The sequence below is a fragment of the Oncorhynchus nerka genome, linkage group LG2 (assembly GCF_034236695.1).
Source record: "Oncorhynchus nerka isolate Pitt River linkage group LG2, Oner_Uvic_2.0, whole genome shotgun sequence".
NCBI lineage: Eukaryota > Metazoa > Chordata > Actinopteri > Salmoniformes > Salmonidae > Oncorhynchus > Oncorhynchus nerka.
Window position 1 is genome coordinate 17,532,453 of NC_088397.1, and position 15,191 is coordinate 17,547,643.

A 15,191-nucleotide genomic window follows, 5' to 3' on the forward strand; every position below is an offset into this window, starting at 1 on the left:
CTGTTACTGCTACTACTACTACTGTTACTACTACTACTACTGTTACTGCTGCTACTACTACTATTACTACTACTACTGCTACTACTGTTACTGCTGCTACTACTACTACTGTTACTGCTGCTACTACTACTACTGTTACTGCTGCTACTACTACTACTGTTACTGCTACTACTACTATTACTACTACTACTACTGTTACTGCTGCTACTACTACTATTACTACTACTGCTACTACTACTGTTACTGCTGCTACTACTACTACTGTTACTGCTGCTACTACTACTATACTACTGTTGCCACTGCTGCTGGGCTACTACTACTGTTACTGCTACTACTACTGTGTTACTACTACTACTACTGTTACTACTACTACTACTGTTACTGCTACTGTTACTGCTACTACCACTGTTGTACTACTACTACTACTACTGTTACTGCTACTACCACTGTTGCTACTACTGTTACTGCTACTACTACTGTTTCTGCTACTACTGTTACTGCTACTACCACTGTTGCTACTACTACTACTACTGTTACTGCTACTACCACTGTTGCTACTACTACTACTGTTACTGCTACTGCTACTGCTACTACCACTGTTACTACTACTACTACTGTTATGCACTACTACTGTTGCTGCTACTACTACTACTGTTACTGCTACTACTACTACTGTTACTGCTACTACTACTGTTACTGCTACTACTACTGTTACTGCTACTTCTACTACTGTTACTGCTACTACTACTGTTACTGCTACTACTACTACTGTTACTGCTAACTGTTACTGCTACTACTACTACTGTTACTGCTACTACTACTGTTACTGCTACTCCTACTACTGTTACTGCTACTACTACTACTGTTACTGCTACTACTACTACTGTTACTGTTACTGCTACTACTACTACTACTGTTACTGCTACTACTACTGTTACTGCTACTACTACTGTTACTGCTACTACTGTTACTGCTGCTGCTACTGTTACTGCTGCTACTACTACTACTACTACTACTACTACTACTACTGCTGCTACTACTACTGTTACTACTACTACTACTACTGTTACTGCTTACTACTACTACTGTTACTGCTACTACTACTGTTACTGCTGCTGCTACTGCTACTGTTACTACTACTACTACTGTTACTGCTACTACTGCTACTGTTACTGCTACTACTACTACTACTACTGTTACTGCTACTACTACTACTGTTACTACTACTACTGCTGTTACTGCTACTACTACTGTTACTGCTGCTGCTACTACCACTGTTACTGCTACTGCTACTACTGTTACTGCTACTACTACTACTGTTACTACTACTACTGCTACTACTGTTACTGCTACTACTACTACTACTGTTACTGCTACTTACTACTACTGTTACTGCTACTACTGTTACTGCTACTACTACTACTGTTACTGCTACTTCTACTACTGTTACTGCTACTTCTACTACTGTTACTGCTAATACTACTACTGTTACTGCTACTACTACTACTGTTACTGCTACTACTACTGTTACTGCTGCTACTACTGTAACTGCTACTACTACTACTGTTACTGCTACTACTACTGTTACTGCTACTTCTACTACTGCTACTGCTACTAATACTACTGTTACTGCTACTACTACTGTTACTGCTACTACTACTACTGTTACTACTACTACTACTGTTACTGCTACTACTACTGTTACTGCTACTACTACTGTTACTGCTACTACTGCTACTGTTACTGCTACTACTACTACTGTTACTACTACTACTACTACTGTTACTACTACTACTACTACTGTTACTGCTACTACTGTTACTGCTGCTGCTACTACTGTTACTGCTACTACTACTACTGTTACTGCTGCTGCAACTGCTACTACTACTGTTACTGCTGCTACTACTACGACTGTTACTGCTGCTGCTACTACGACTGTTACTGCTACTACTACTACTACTACTGTTACTGCTACTACTGTTACTGCTGCTACCACTACTGTTACTGCTGCTGCTACTACGACTGTTACTGCTGCTTCTACTACGACTGTTACTGCTGCTACTACTGTTACTGCTACTACTACTGTTACTGCTACTACTACTACTGTTACTGCTACTACTATTACTGTTACTGCTACTACTACTACTGTTACTGCTACTACTACTGTTACTGCTACTACTACTACTGTTACTGCTACTACTACTGTTACTGCTACTACTACTGTTACTGCTACTACTACTGTTACTGCTACTACTACTACTGTTACTACTACTACTACTGTTACTGCTACTACTACTACTGTTACTACTACTACTACTGTTACTGCTACTACTACTACTGTTACTGCTACTACTGCACTGTTACTACTGCTTACTACTGTTACTGCTACTACTACTGTTACTGCTACTACTACTACTGTTACTACTACTACTGTTACTGCTACTACTACTGTTACTGCTACTACTACTACTGTTACTACTACTACTACTGTTACTGCTACTACTACTACTGTTACTGCTACTACTACTACTGTAACTACTACTACTACTGTTACTGCTACTACTACTGTTACTGCTACTACTACTACTGTTACTACTACTACTACTGTTACTGCTACTACTACTGTTACTGCTACTACTACTACTGTTACTACTACTACTACTGTTACTGCTACTACTGTTAACTACTACTGCTGTTACTGCTACTACTACTACTGTTACTGTAACTACTGCTACTACTACTGTTACTGCTACTACTACTACTGTTACTGCTGCTGCTACTGCTATTACTGCTTACTACTGTTACTGCCACCTACTGTTACTGTTACTACTACTACTACTGTTACTGCTGCTACTACTACTACTGTTACTACTGCTACTACTGTTACTGCTACTACTACTATTTACTACTACTGCTACTACTGTTACCGCTACTACCACTGTTACTGCTACTACTACTACTGTTACTGCTACTACTACTACTGTTACTGCTACTACTACTGTTACTGCTACTACTACTGTTACTGCTACTACTACTACTATTACTACTACTACTACTGCTACTACTGTTACTGCTACTACTACTACTACTACTGTTACTGATTGCTACTACTACTACTGTTACTACTACTACTACTGTTACTGCTGCTACTACTACTACTGTTACTGCTGCTACTACTACTATTACTACTACTGTGACTACGGTTACTGCTACTACTACTACTACTGTTACTACTACTACTATTGTTACTGCTGCTACTACTACTATTACTACTGCTGCTACTACTACTATTACTACTGCTACTACTACTGTTACTGCTGCTACTACTACTATTACTGCTACTGCTACTACTGTTACTGTTACTGCTACTACTGTTACTGCTGCTACTACTACTACTGTTACTACTACTACTACTGTTACTGCTGCTACTACTGTTACTGCTGCTACTACTACTACTGTTACTACTACTACTACTGTTACTGCTTACTACTACTACTATTACTACTGGGTAACTACTACTGCTACTACTGTTGCTGCTGCTACTACTACTACTGCTACTACTACTCCACTGTTACTGCTGCTACTGCTACTGTTACTGCTGTGCTGCTACTACACTGTTACTGCTACTACTACTGTTACTGTTACTACTACTACTGCTACTGTTACTGCTACTACTACTACTGCTACTGCTGTTCACTGTTACTGCTACTACTACTACTGTTACTGCTGCTGCTACTACTACACTGCTGCTGCTGCTGTTACTACTACTGTTACTGCTACTACTGCTACTACTACTGCTACTACTACTACTGCTTCTGCTGCTACTACTACTGTTACTGTTGCTACTACTACTACTACTGTTACTGCTGCTACTACTACTACTACTACTGTTACTGCTGCTGCTACTACTACTACTGTTACTGCTGCTGCTACTACTACTACTACTACTGTTACTACTGCTGTTACTACTACTACTACTGTTACTGCTGCTGCTACTACTACTACTGTTACTGCTACTACTACTACTGTTACTGCTGCTACTACTGTTACTGCTACTACTACTGCTACTACTGTTACTACTACTGTTACTACTACTACCACTGTTGCTACTACTACTACTACTACTGTTACTGCTACTACCACTGTTGCTACTACTGTTACTGCTGCTACTACTACTGTTTCTGCTGCTACTACTGTTACTGCTACTACCACTGTTGCTACTACTACTACTACTGTTACTGCTACTACCACTGTTGCTACTACTACTACTGTTACTGCTGCTACTACTGTTACTGCTACTACCACTGTTGCTACTACTACTACTGTTACTGCTACTACTACTGTTACTGCTACTACTACTACTGTTACTGCTACTACTACTACTGTTACTGCTTACTACTGTTACTACTACTACTGTTACTGCTACTTCTACTGCTTCTACTGTTACTGCTAATTCTACTACTGTTACTGCTACTACTACTACTGTTACTGCTACTACTGTTACTGCTACTACTACTACTGTTACTGCTACTACTACTACTACTGTTACTGCTACTACTACTGTTACTGCTACTACTACTACTGTTACTGCTACTGCTACTGTTACTGTTACTACTACTGTTACTGCTACTACTTACTGTTACTGCTACTACTACTACTGTTACTACTACTACTGTTACTGCTTACTGTTACTGCTGCTACTACTACTGTCACTGCTGCTACTACTACTACTGTTACTGCTACTGCTGCTACTGCTACTGCTGCTGCTACTACTGTTACTACTACTACTGTATACTGTTACTGCTGCTGCTGCTACTATTACTACTGCTGCTGCTACTACTACTGTTACTGCTGCTACTACTACTACTGTTACTACTACTACTACTGTTACTGTTACTACTACTATTACTACTGCTGCTACTACTACTACTACTACTGTTACTGCTGCTACTACTACTACTGTTACTACTACTACTGTTACTGCTGCTTCTACTACTACTGTTACTACTACTACTACTGTGTACTGCTGTTACTGCTACTACTACTATTACTGCTACTACTACTACTGTTACTGCTGCTACTACTACTATTACTACTACTACTGCTACTACTGTTACTGCTGCTACTACTACTACTGTTACTGCTACTGCTACTACTACTACTACTGTTACTGCTACTACTGTTACTGCTGCTGCTACTACGACTGTTACTGCTACTTCTACTACTGTTACTGCTACTTCTACTACTGTTACTGCTAATACTACTACTGTTACTGCTACTACTACTACTGTTACTGCTACTACTACTGTTACTGCTGCTACTACTGTAACTGCTACTACTACTACTGTTACTGCTACTACTACTGTTACTGCTACTTCTACTACTGCTACTGCTACTAATACTACTGTTACTGCTACTACTACTGTTACTGCTACTACTACTACTGTTACTACTACTACTACTGTTACTGCTACTACTACTGTTACTGCTACTACTACTGTTACTGCTTACTACTGTTACTGCTACTACTACTGTTACTACTACTACTACTACTGTTACTACTACTACTACTACTGTTACTGCTACTACTGTTACTGCTGCTGCCACTGTTACTACATGACTACTGTTACTGCTGCTGCTACTACACTACTACTGTTACTGCTGCTACTACTACTGTTACTGCTACTACTACTACTACTGTTACTGCTACTGCTACTACTACTACTGTTACTGCTACTACTGTTACTGTTACTGCTACTACTACGACTGTTACTGCTGCTGCTACTACTGTTACTGCTACCACTATAACTGCTACTACCACTGTTACTGCTACTACTACTGTTACTGCTGCTACTACTACTGTTACTGCTACTACTATTACTGTTACTGCTACTACTACTGTTACTGCTACTTACTACTACTGTTACTGCTGCTACTACTACTACTGTTACTACTGCTGCTACTACTACTGTTACTGCTACTACTACTGTTACTGCTACTACTACTACTGTTACTACTACTACTACTGTTACTGCTACTACTACTACTGTTACTACTGTTACTGCTACTACTACTGTTACTGCTACTACTACTACTGTTACTACTACTACTACTGTTACTACTGTTACTGTAACTACTACTACTACTGTTACTGCTACTACTACTACTGTTACTGCTACTACTACTGTTACTGCTGCTACTACTGTTACTGCTACTACTACTGCTGTTACTACTATACTACTACTGTTACTGCTACTACTACTGTTACTGCTACTACTACTGTTACTGCTACTACTACTACTGTTACTGCTACTACTACTACTGTTACTGCTACTACTACTGTTATCTGCTACTACTACTGTTACTGCTACTACTACTACTGTTACTGCTGCTACTACTACTACTGTTACTACTACTACTACTGTTACTGCTACTACTACTACTACTACTGTTACTGCTACTGCTACTACTACTGTTACTGCTACTACTGTTACTGCTGCTGCTACTACGACTGTTACTGCTGCTGCTACTACGACTGTTACTGCTGCTTCTACTACGACTGTTACTGCTGCTGCTACTATAACTGCTACTACTACTACTACTGTTACTGCTGCTACTACTACTACTATAACTGCTACTGTTACTGCTGCTACTACTACTACTGTTACTGCTGTTACTACTATAACTGTTACTGCTACTACTACTACTGTTACTGCTACTACTACTATTACTGCTACTACTACTACTGTTACTGCTGCTGCTACTGTTACTACTACTACTACTGTTACTGCTACTACTACCACTGTTACTGCTGCTGCTACTACGACTGTTACTGCTACTACTACTACTGTTACTGCTACTACTACTGTTACTGTTACTACTGTTGCTACTACTACTACTGTTACTGCTACTACTACTGTTACTGCTACTTCTACTACTGTTACTGCTACTACTACTACTGTTACTGCTGCTGCTACTACTACTGCTACTACTGTTACTGCTACTACTACTGTTACTGCTACTACTACTACTGCTGCTACTACTACTACTATACTTACTGTTACTGCTACTACTACTTACTGTTACTGCTGCTACTACTGCTGTTACTGCTTACTACTACTACTGTTACTGCTACTACTACTGCTGTTACTACTACTACTACTGTTACTGCTGCTACTACTACTATTACTACTACTACTACTACTGTTACTGCTACTACTGTTACTGCTGCTACTACTACTACTGTTACTGCTACTACTACTACTGTTACTGCTGCTGCTACTACTGTTACTGCTACTACTGTTACTGCTACTACTACTACTACTACTACTACTACTGCTACTACGTTACTGTTACTACTACTATTACTACTACTACTGACTGTTACTGCTGCTACTACTGTTACTGCTACTGCTACTACTACTGTTACTGTTACTACTACTACTGTTACTGCTACTACTACTACGACTGTTACTGCTACTACTACTACTGTTACTGCTAATACTACTACTGTTACTGCTACTACTACTACTGTTACTGCTACTACTACTACAACTGTTACTGCTGCTACTACTGTTACTGCTACTACTACTACTGTTACTGCTACTACTACTGTTACTGCTACTACTACTACTGTTACTACTACTACTACTGTTACTGCTACTACTACTGTTACTGCTACTACTACTACTACTGTTACTACTACTACTACTGTTACTGCTACTACTACTGTTACTACTACTACTACTGTTACTACTACTACTACTACTGTTACTGCTACTACTGTTACTGCTACTACTACTACGACTGTTACTGCTACTACTACTGTTACTGCTGCTACTACTACGACTATTACTGCTGCTACTACTGTTACTGCTACTACTACTACTACTGTTACTGCTACTACTACTACTGTTACTGCTACTACTATTACTGTTACTGCTACTACTACTACTGTTACTACTACTACTACTGTTACTGCTACTACTACTGTTACTGCTACTACTACTGTTACTGCTACTACTACTGTTACTGCTACTTACTACGTTACTATAACTGCTACTACTACTACTGTTACTACTACTACTACTGTTACTGAGCTACTACTACTGTTACTGCTACTACCACTGTTACTGCTGCTACTACTACTACTGTTACTGCTACTACTACTGTTACTGCTACTACTACTACTGTTACTACTACTACTACTGTTACTGCTACTACTACTGTTACTGCTACTACTACTACTGTTACTACTACTACTACTGTTACTGCTACTACTACTGTTACTGCTACTACTACTGTTACTGCTACTACTACTACTGTTACTACTACTACTACTGTTACTGCTACTACTACTACTGTTACTGCTACTACTACTGTTACTGCTACTACTACTGTTACTGCTACTACTACTACTGTTACTGCTACTACTACTACTGTTACTACTACTACTACTGTTACTACTACTGTTACTGCTACTACTTGTTACTGCTACTACTACTGTTACTGCTACTACTACTGTTACTGCTACTACTACTGTTACTGCTGCTACTACTACTGTTACTACTGCTGCTACTACTACTACTGTTACTGCTACTACTACTACTACTACTACTACTGTTACTACTACTACTACTACTGTTACTGCTATTACTACTACAGTTACTGTTACTGCTACTACTACTGTTACTGCTACTACTACTGTTACTACTACTACTACTGTTACTGCTACTACTACTACTGTTACTACACTACTACTACTGTTACTGCTACTACTGTTACTGCTACTGCTACTACTGTTACTGCTACTACTACTGTTACTGCTGCTACTACTACTGCTACTGCCACTACCACTGTTACTGCTGTTACTGTTACTGCTACTACTACTGTTACTGCTACTACTACTGTTACTGCTACTACTACTGTTACTGCTGCTACTGTTACTGCTGCTACTACTACTGTTACTGCTACTACTACTACTACGACTGTTACTACTACTACTACTGTTACTGCTACTACTACTGTTACTGCTACTACTACTACTGTTACTGCTACTACTACTGTTACTGCTACTACTACTACTGTTACTACTACTGTACATTTACATTTACTGTTACTGCTACTACTATGACCTCCAGTGGAACAGTAGTTACTGCTACTACTACTACTACTACTACTACTGTTACTGCTACTACTACTGTTACTGCTACTGTTACTACACTTGTTACTGCTACTACTACTACTGTTACTGCTACTACTACTACTGTTACTACTGTTACTACTTCACTACTGTTACTGCTACTACTACTGTTACTGCTACTACTACTACTGTTACTACTACTACTACTGTTACTACTACTACTGTTACTTGCTACACTACTGTTACTGCTACTACTACTACTGTTACTACTGTTACTACTACTGTTACTGCTACTACTATTACTGTTACTGCTACTACTACTGTTACTGCTACTACTACTACTGTTACTGCTTACTCACTACCACTGTTACTGCTACTACTACTGTTACTGCTGCTGCTACTACTACTGTTACTGTTGCTGCTACCACGACTGTTACTGCTACTTACTACTGTTACTGCTACTACTACTACTTGTTACTGCTACCACTACTGTTACTGCTACTACTATTACTGCTACTACTACTACTACTGTTACTGCTACTACTACTACTGTTACTGCTACTACTGTTACTACTACTACTGTTACTGTTACTGCTACTACTACTGTTACTGCTATTACTACTACTGTTACTGCTACTACTACTACTGTTACTGCTACTACTACTATTACTGCTACTACTACTACTGTTACTGCTACTACCACGACTGTTACTGCTGCTACATCATAATACTACTACATTACCACTGTTACTGCTACTACTACTGTTACTGCTACTACCACTGTTACTACTACTACTACTGTTACTGCTACTACTACTGTTACTGCTACTACCACTGTTACTGCTACTACTACTGTTACTGCTACTACTACTACTGTTACTGCTACTACTACTGTTACTGCTGCTACTACTGTTACTACTACTACTACTGTTACTGCTACTACCACTGTTACTGCTACTACTCATCTGTTACTGTTACTGGTTACTACTACTACTGTTACTGCTACTTACTACTACTGTTACTGCTACTACTACTACAGTTACTGCTACTACTACTGTTACTGCTACTACTACTGTTACTGCTACTACTACTACTGTTACTGCTACTACTACTACTGTTACTGCTACTACTACCGTTACTGCTACTACTACTACTGTTACTGCTACTACTACTACTACTGTTACTACTACTACTACTGTTACTGCTACTACTACTACTACTACTACTGTTACTGCTACTACTACTACTGTTGCTAATAATTCTACTGTTACTGCTACTACTACTGTTACTGCTAATACTACCACTGTTACTGCTACTACTACTGTTACTGCTTACTACTGTTACTGCTACTACTACTACTGTTACTGCTACTACTACTGTTACTGCTACTACTGTTACTGCTACGCTACTACTACTGCTACTGCTACTACTTACTACTGTTGCTGTTACTGCTACTACTACTACTACTGTTACTGCTGACTACAACTGCTACTACTACCATTACTGCATTGCTACTACCACTACTTATGCTACTACTACTGACTGTTACTGCTACTACTACTTACTACTACTACTACTGTTACTGCTACTACTACTACTGTTACTGCTACTACTGTTACTGCTACCACTACTACTGTTACTGCTTGCTACTGCCAACCGCTACTACTACTGTTACTGCTACTACTACTGTTACTGCTGCTACTACTACTGTTACTGCTACTGCTACTACTCACTACTACTACTGTTATGCACATTACTGTTACTGCTACTACTACTACTACTTTTACTGCTACTACTGTTACTACCACTACGACTGTTACTGCTAATACTACTACTGTTACTGCTACTACTTACGACTGTTACTACCACTGTTACTGCTACTACTGTTACTGCTACTACTGTTACTGTTACTGCTACTACTGTTACTGCTACTACTACTACTGTTACTGCTGCTACTAACTACTACTACTACTGTTACTGCTGCTAAGCATACTACTACCGTTACTACTACTACCACTTGGCCATACTACTGTTACTGCTTACTTATAACTGCTACTACTACTTACTGCATTGTTACTGCTACTACTGTAACTGCTGCTATTGCACTACTGTTACCGCTGCTTACCACGACTGTTACTGCTGCTGCTACGACTGTTACTGCTACTACTACTACGCTAACAGTTACTGCTACTGCCAACTGCTACTACTACTACTACTGTTACTGCTACTTCTAATACCACATTTACTTACTGTTACTGCTATCACTACTGTTACTGTTATTACTACTACAGTTACTGCTGCTACTACTACAACTGCTACTACTACTGTTACTGCTACTGCTACTACAACTGCTACTGCTACTACTGTTACTACATTGTTACTGCTACTACTGTTACTGTTAATGCTACTACTACTGTTACTGCTACTACTACTACTGTTACTGCTACTACTACTACTGTTACTGCTACTACTACTGTTACTGCTACTACTACTGTTACTGCTACTACTACTGTTACTCATCTACTACTACTGTTACTGCTACTACTACTTACTGTTACTACTACTACTACTGTTACTGCTGCTACTACTACTGTTACTGCTACTACTACAACTGTTACTACTATACTACTGTTACTACTACTACTACTGTTACTGCTACTACTACTACTACTGTTACTGCTACTACTACTACTGTTACTGCTACTACTATACTACTACTGTTACTGCTACTACTACGACAGTTACTGCTACTACTGTTACTGTTACTGCTACTACTACGACTGTTACTGCTACTACTACTACTACTACTGTTACTGCTACTACTACTACTGTTACTGCTACTACTACTGTTACTGCTACTACTGTTACTGTTACTACTACTACTGTTACTGCTACTACGATCACTGCTGCTGCTACTACTTATAACTGCTACTACTACTACTGTTACTGCTGCTATCTAACTACTACACCTACTGTTACTGCTATTACTACTACTGTTACTGCTACTACTACTGTTACTGCTACTACTACTACTACTGTTACTGCTACTACGCCAGCATTACTGCTAATATCGACTGTTACTGCTACTACTACGACTGTTACTACTACTACTACTGTTACTGCTACTACCACTGTTACTGCTACTACTACTACTGTTACTACTACTACTACTGTTACTGCTACTACTACTGTTACTGCTACTACTACATTGTTACTGCTGCTACTACTATAATCCTGTTACTAACTACTACTGTTACTGCTACTACTACTACTACTGTTACTGTTACTGCTACTACTACTACTGTTACTGCTGCTACTACTACTGTTACTGCTACTACTACTACTGTTACTGCTACTACTACTAACTGCTACTACTACTACTGGTACTGCTGCTGCTACTGTTACTGCTGCTGCTACTACTGTTACTGTTAGCCACTACTACTGTTACTGCTGCTGCTACTACTTACTACTATACTGTTACTGCTACTACACTGTTACTGCTGCTGCTACTAGTTACTACTACTGTTACTACTGCTGCTACTACTACTACTTTACTGTTAATAAGTACGACCGTTACTACTACTACTACTGTTACTGCTACTACTGTTACTGCTGCTACTACTGTTACTGCTACTGCTACTACTGCTACTACTACTACTGTTACTGCTACTACTGTTACTGCTACTACTACTACTGTTACTGCTACTACTGTTACTGTTACTGCTACTACCACTGTTACTGCTACTACTACCATCACTACTGTTACTGCTACTTCTACTACTACTACTACTACTGTTACTGCTACGTAATAACTGTTACTGCTACTACTACCACTGTTACTGTTGCTACTACTATTACTGCTACTACTACTACTTTACTGTTACTGCTACTTCTACTAACTGCTACCACTACTACTGCTGCTACTACCACTGTTACTGCTGCTACTACTACAACTACTACTACTACTACTGTTACTGCTACTACTACTGTTACTGCTACTACTACTACTGTTACTCGCAAGTACTGCTACTACTGTTACTGCTACTACTACTACTGTTACTGCTACTACTGTTACTGCTGCTGCTACTACTGTTACTGCTACTACTACTGTTACTGCTGCTGCTACTACAACTGCTACTACTACTGTTACTGCTGCTACTACTACTGTTACTGCTACTACTACTACTGTTACTGCTACTGCTACTACTACTACTACTGTTACTGCTACTACTGTTACTGCTGCTGCTACTACGACTGTTACTGCTGCTGCTACTACGACTGTTACTGCTGCTTCTACTACGACTGTTACTGCTGCTACTACTGTTACTGCTACTACTACTACTACTGTTACTGCTACTACTACTACTGTTACTGCTACTACTATTACTGTTACTGCTACTACTACTACTGTTACTGCTACTACTACTGTTACTGCTACTACTACTACTGTTACTGCTACTACTACTGTTACTGCTACTACTACTGTTACTGCTACTACTACTGTTACTGCTACTACTACTACTGTTACTGCTACTACTACTGTTACTGCTACTACTACTACTGTTACTACTACTACTACTGTTACTGCTACTACTACTGTTACTGCTACTACTACTGTTACTGCTACTACTACTACTGTTACTGCTACTACTACTGTTACTGCTATTACTACTACTGTTACTGCTACTACTACTACTGTTACTGCTACTACTACTGTTACTGCTACTACTACTGTTACTGCTACTACTACTACTGTTACTGCTACTACTACTACTGTTACTGTTACTACTACTGTTACTGCTACTACTACTGTTACTGCTACTACTACTGTTACTGCTACTACTACTACTGTTACTACTACTACTACTGTTACTGCTACTACTACTGTTACTGCTACTACTACTGTTACTACTACTGTTACTGCTACTACTACTACTGTTACTACTACTACTACTGTTACTGCTACTACTACTGTTACTACTACTACTACTGTTACTGCTACTACTACTGTTACTGCTACTACTACTGTTACTGCTACTACTACTGTTACTGCTACTACTACTACTGTTACTGCTACTACTACTACTGTTACTACTACTACTACTGTTACTGCTATTACTACTACAGTTACTGCTACTACTACTACTGTTACTGCTACTACTACTGTTACTGCTACTACTACTGTTACTGCTACTACTACTACTGTTACTGCTACTACTACTACTGTTACTGCTACTACTGTTACTGCTGCTGCTACTACTGTTACTGCTACTACTACTACTGTTACTGCTGCTACTACAACTGCTACTACTACTGTTACTGCTGCTACTACTACTGTTACTACTGCTGCTACTACTACTACTACTACTGTTACTGCTACTGCTACTACTACTGTTACTGCTGCTACTATGACTGTTACTGCTGCTGCTACTACGACTGTTACTGCTGCTTCTACTACGACTGTTACTGCTGCTACTACTGTTACTGCTACTACTACTACTACTGTTACTGCTACTACTGTTACTGCTACTACTATTACTGTTACTGCTACTACTACTACTGTTACTGCTACTACTACTACTGTTACTGTTACTGTTACTGCTACTACTACTGTTACTGCTACTACTACTACTGTTACTGCTACTACTACTGTTACTGCTACTGTTACTGCTACTACTACTGTTACTGCTACTACTACTGTTACTGCTACTACTACTGTTACTGCTACTACTACTACTGTTACTGCTACTACTACTGTTACTGCTACTACTACTACTGTTACTGCTACTACTACTACAACTGCTACTACTACTGTTACTGCTACTACTACTACTGTTACTACTACTACTACTGTTACTACTACTACTACTGTTACTACTACTACTACTACCGCTACTACTACTGTTACTGCTACTACTACTACTGTTACTACTACTACTACTGTTACTACTACTACTACTGTTACTGCTACTACTACTACTACTGTTACTGCTACTACTACTACTGTTACTGCTATTATTATTACTGTTACTGCTACTACTACTACAGT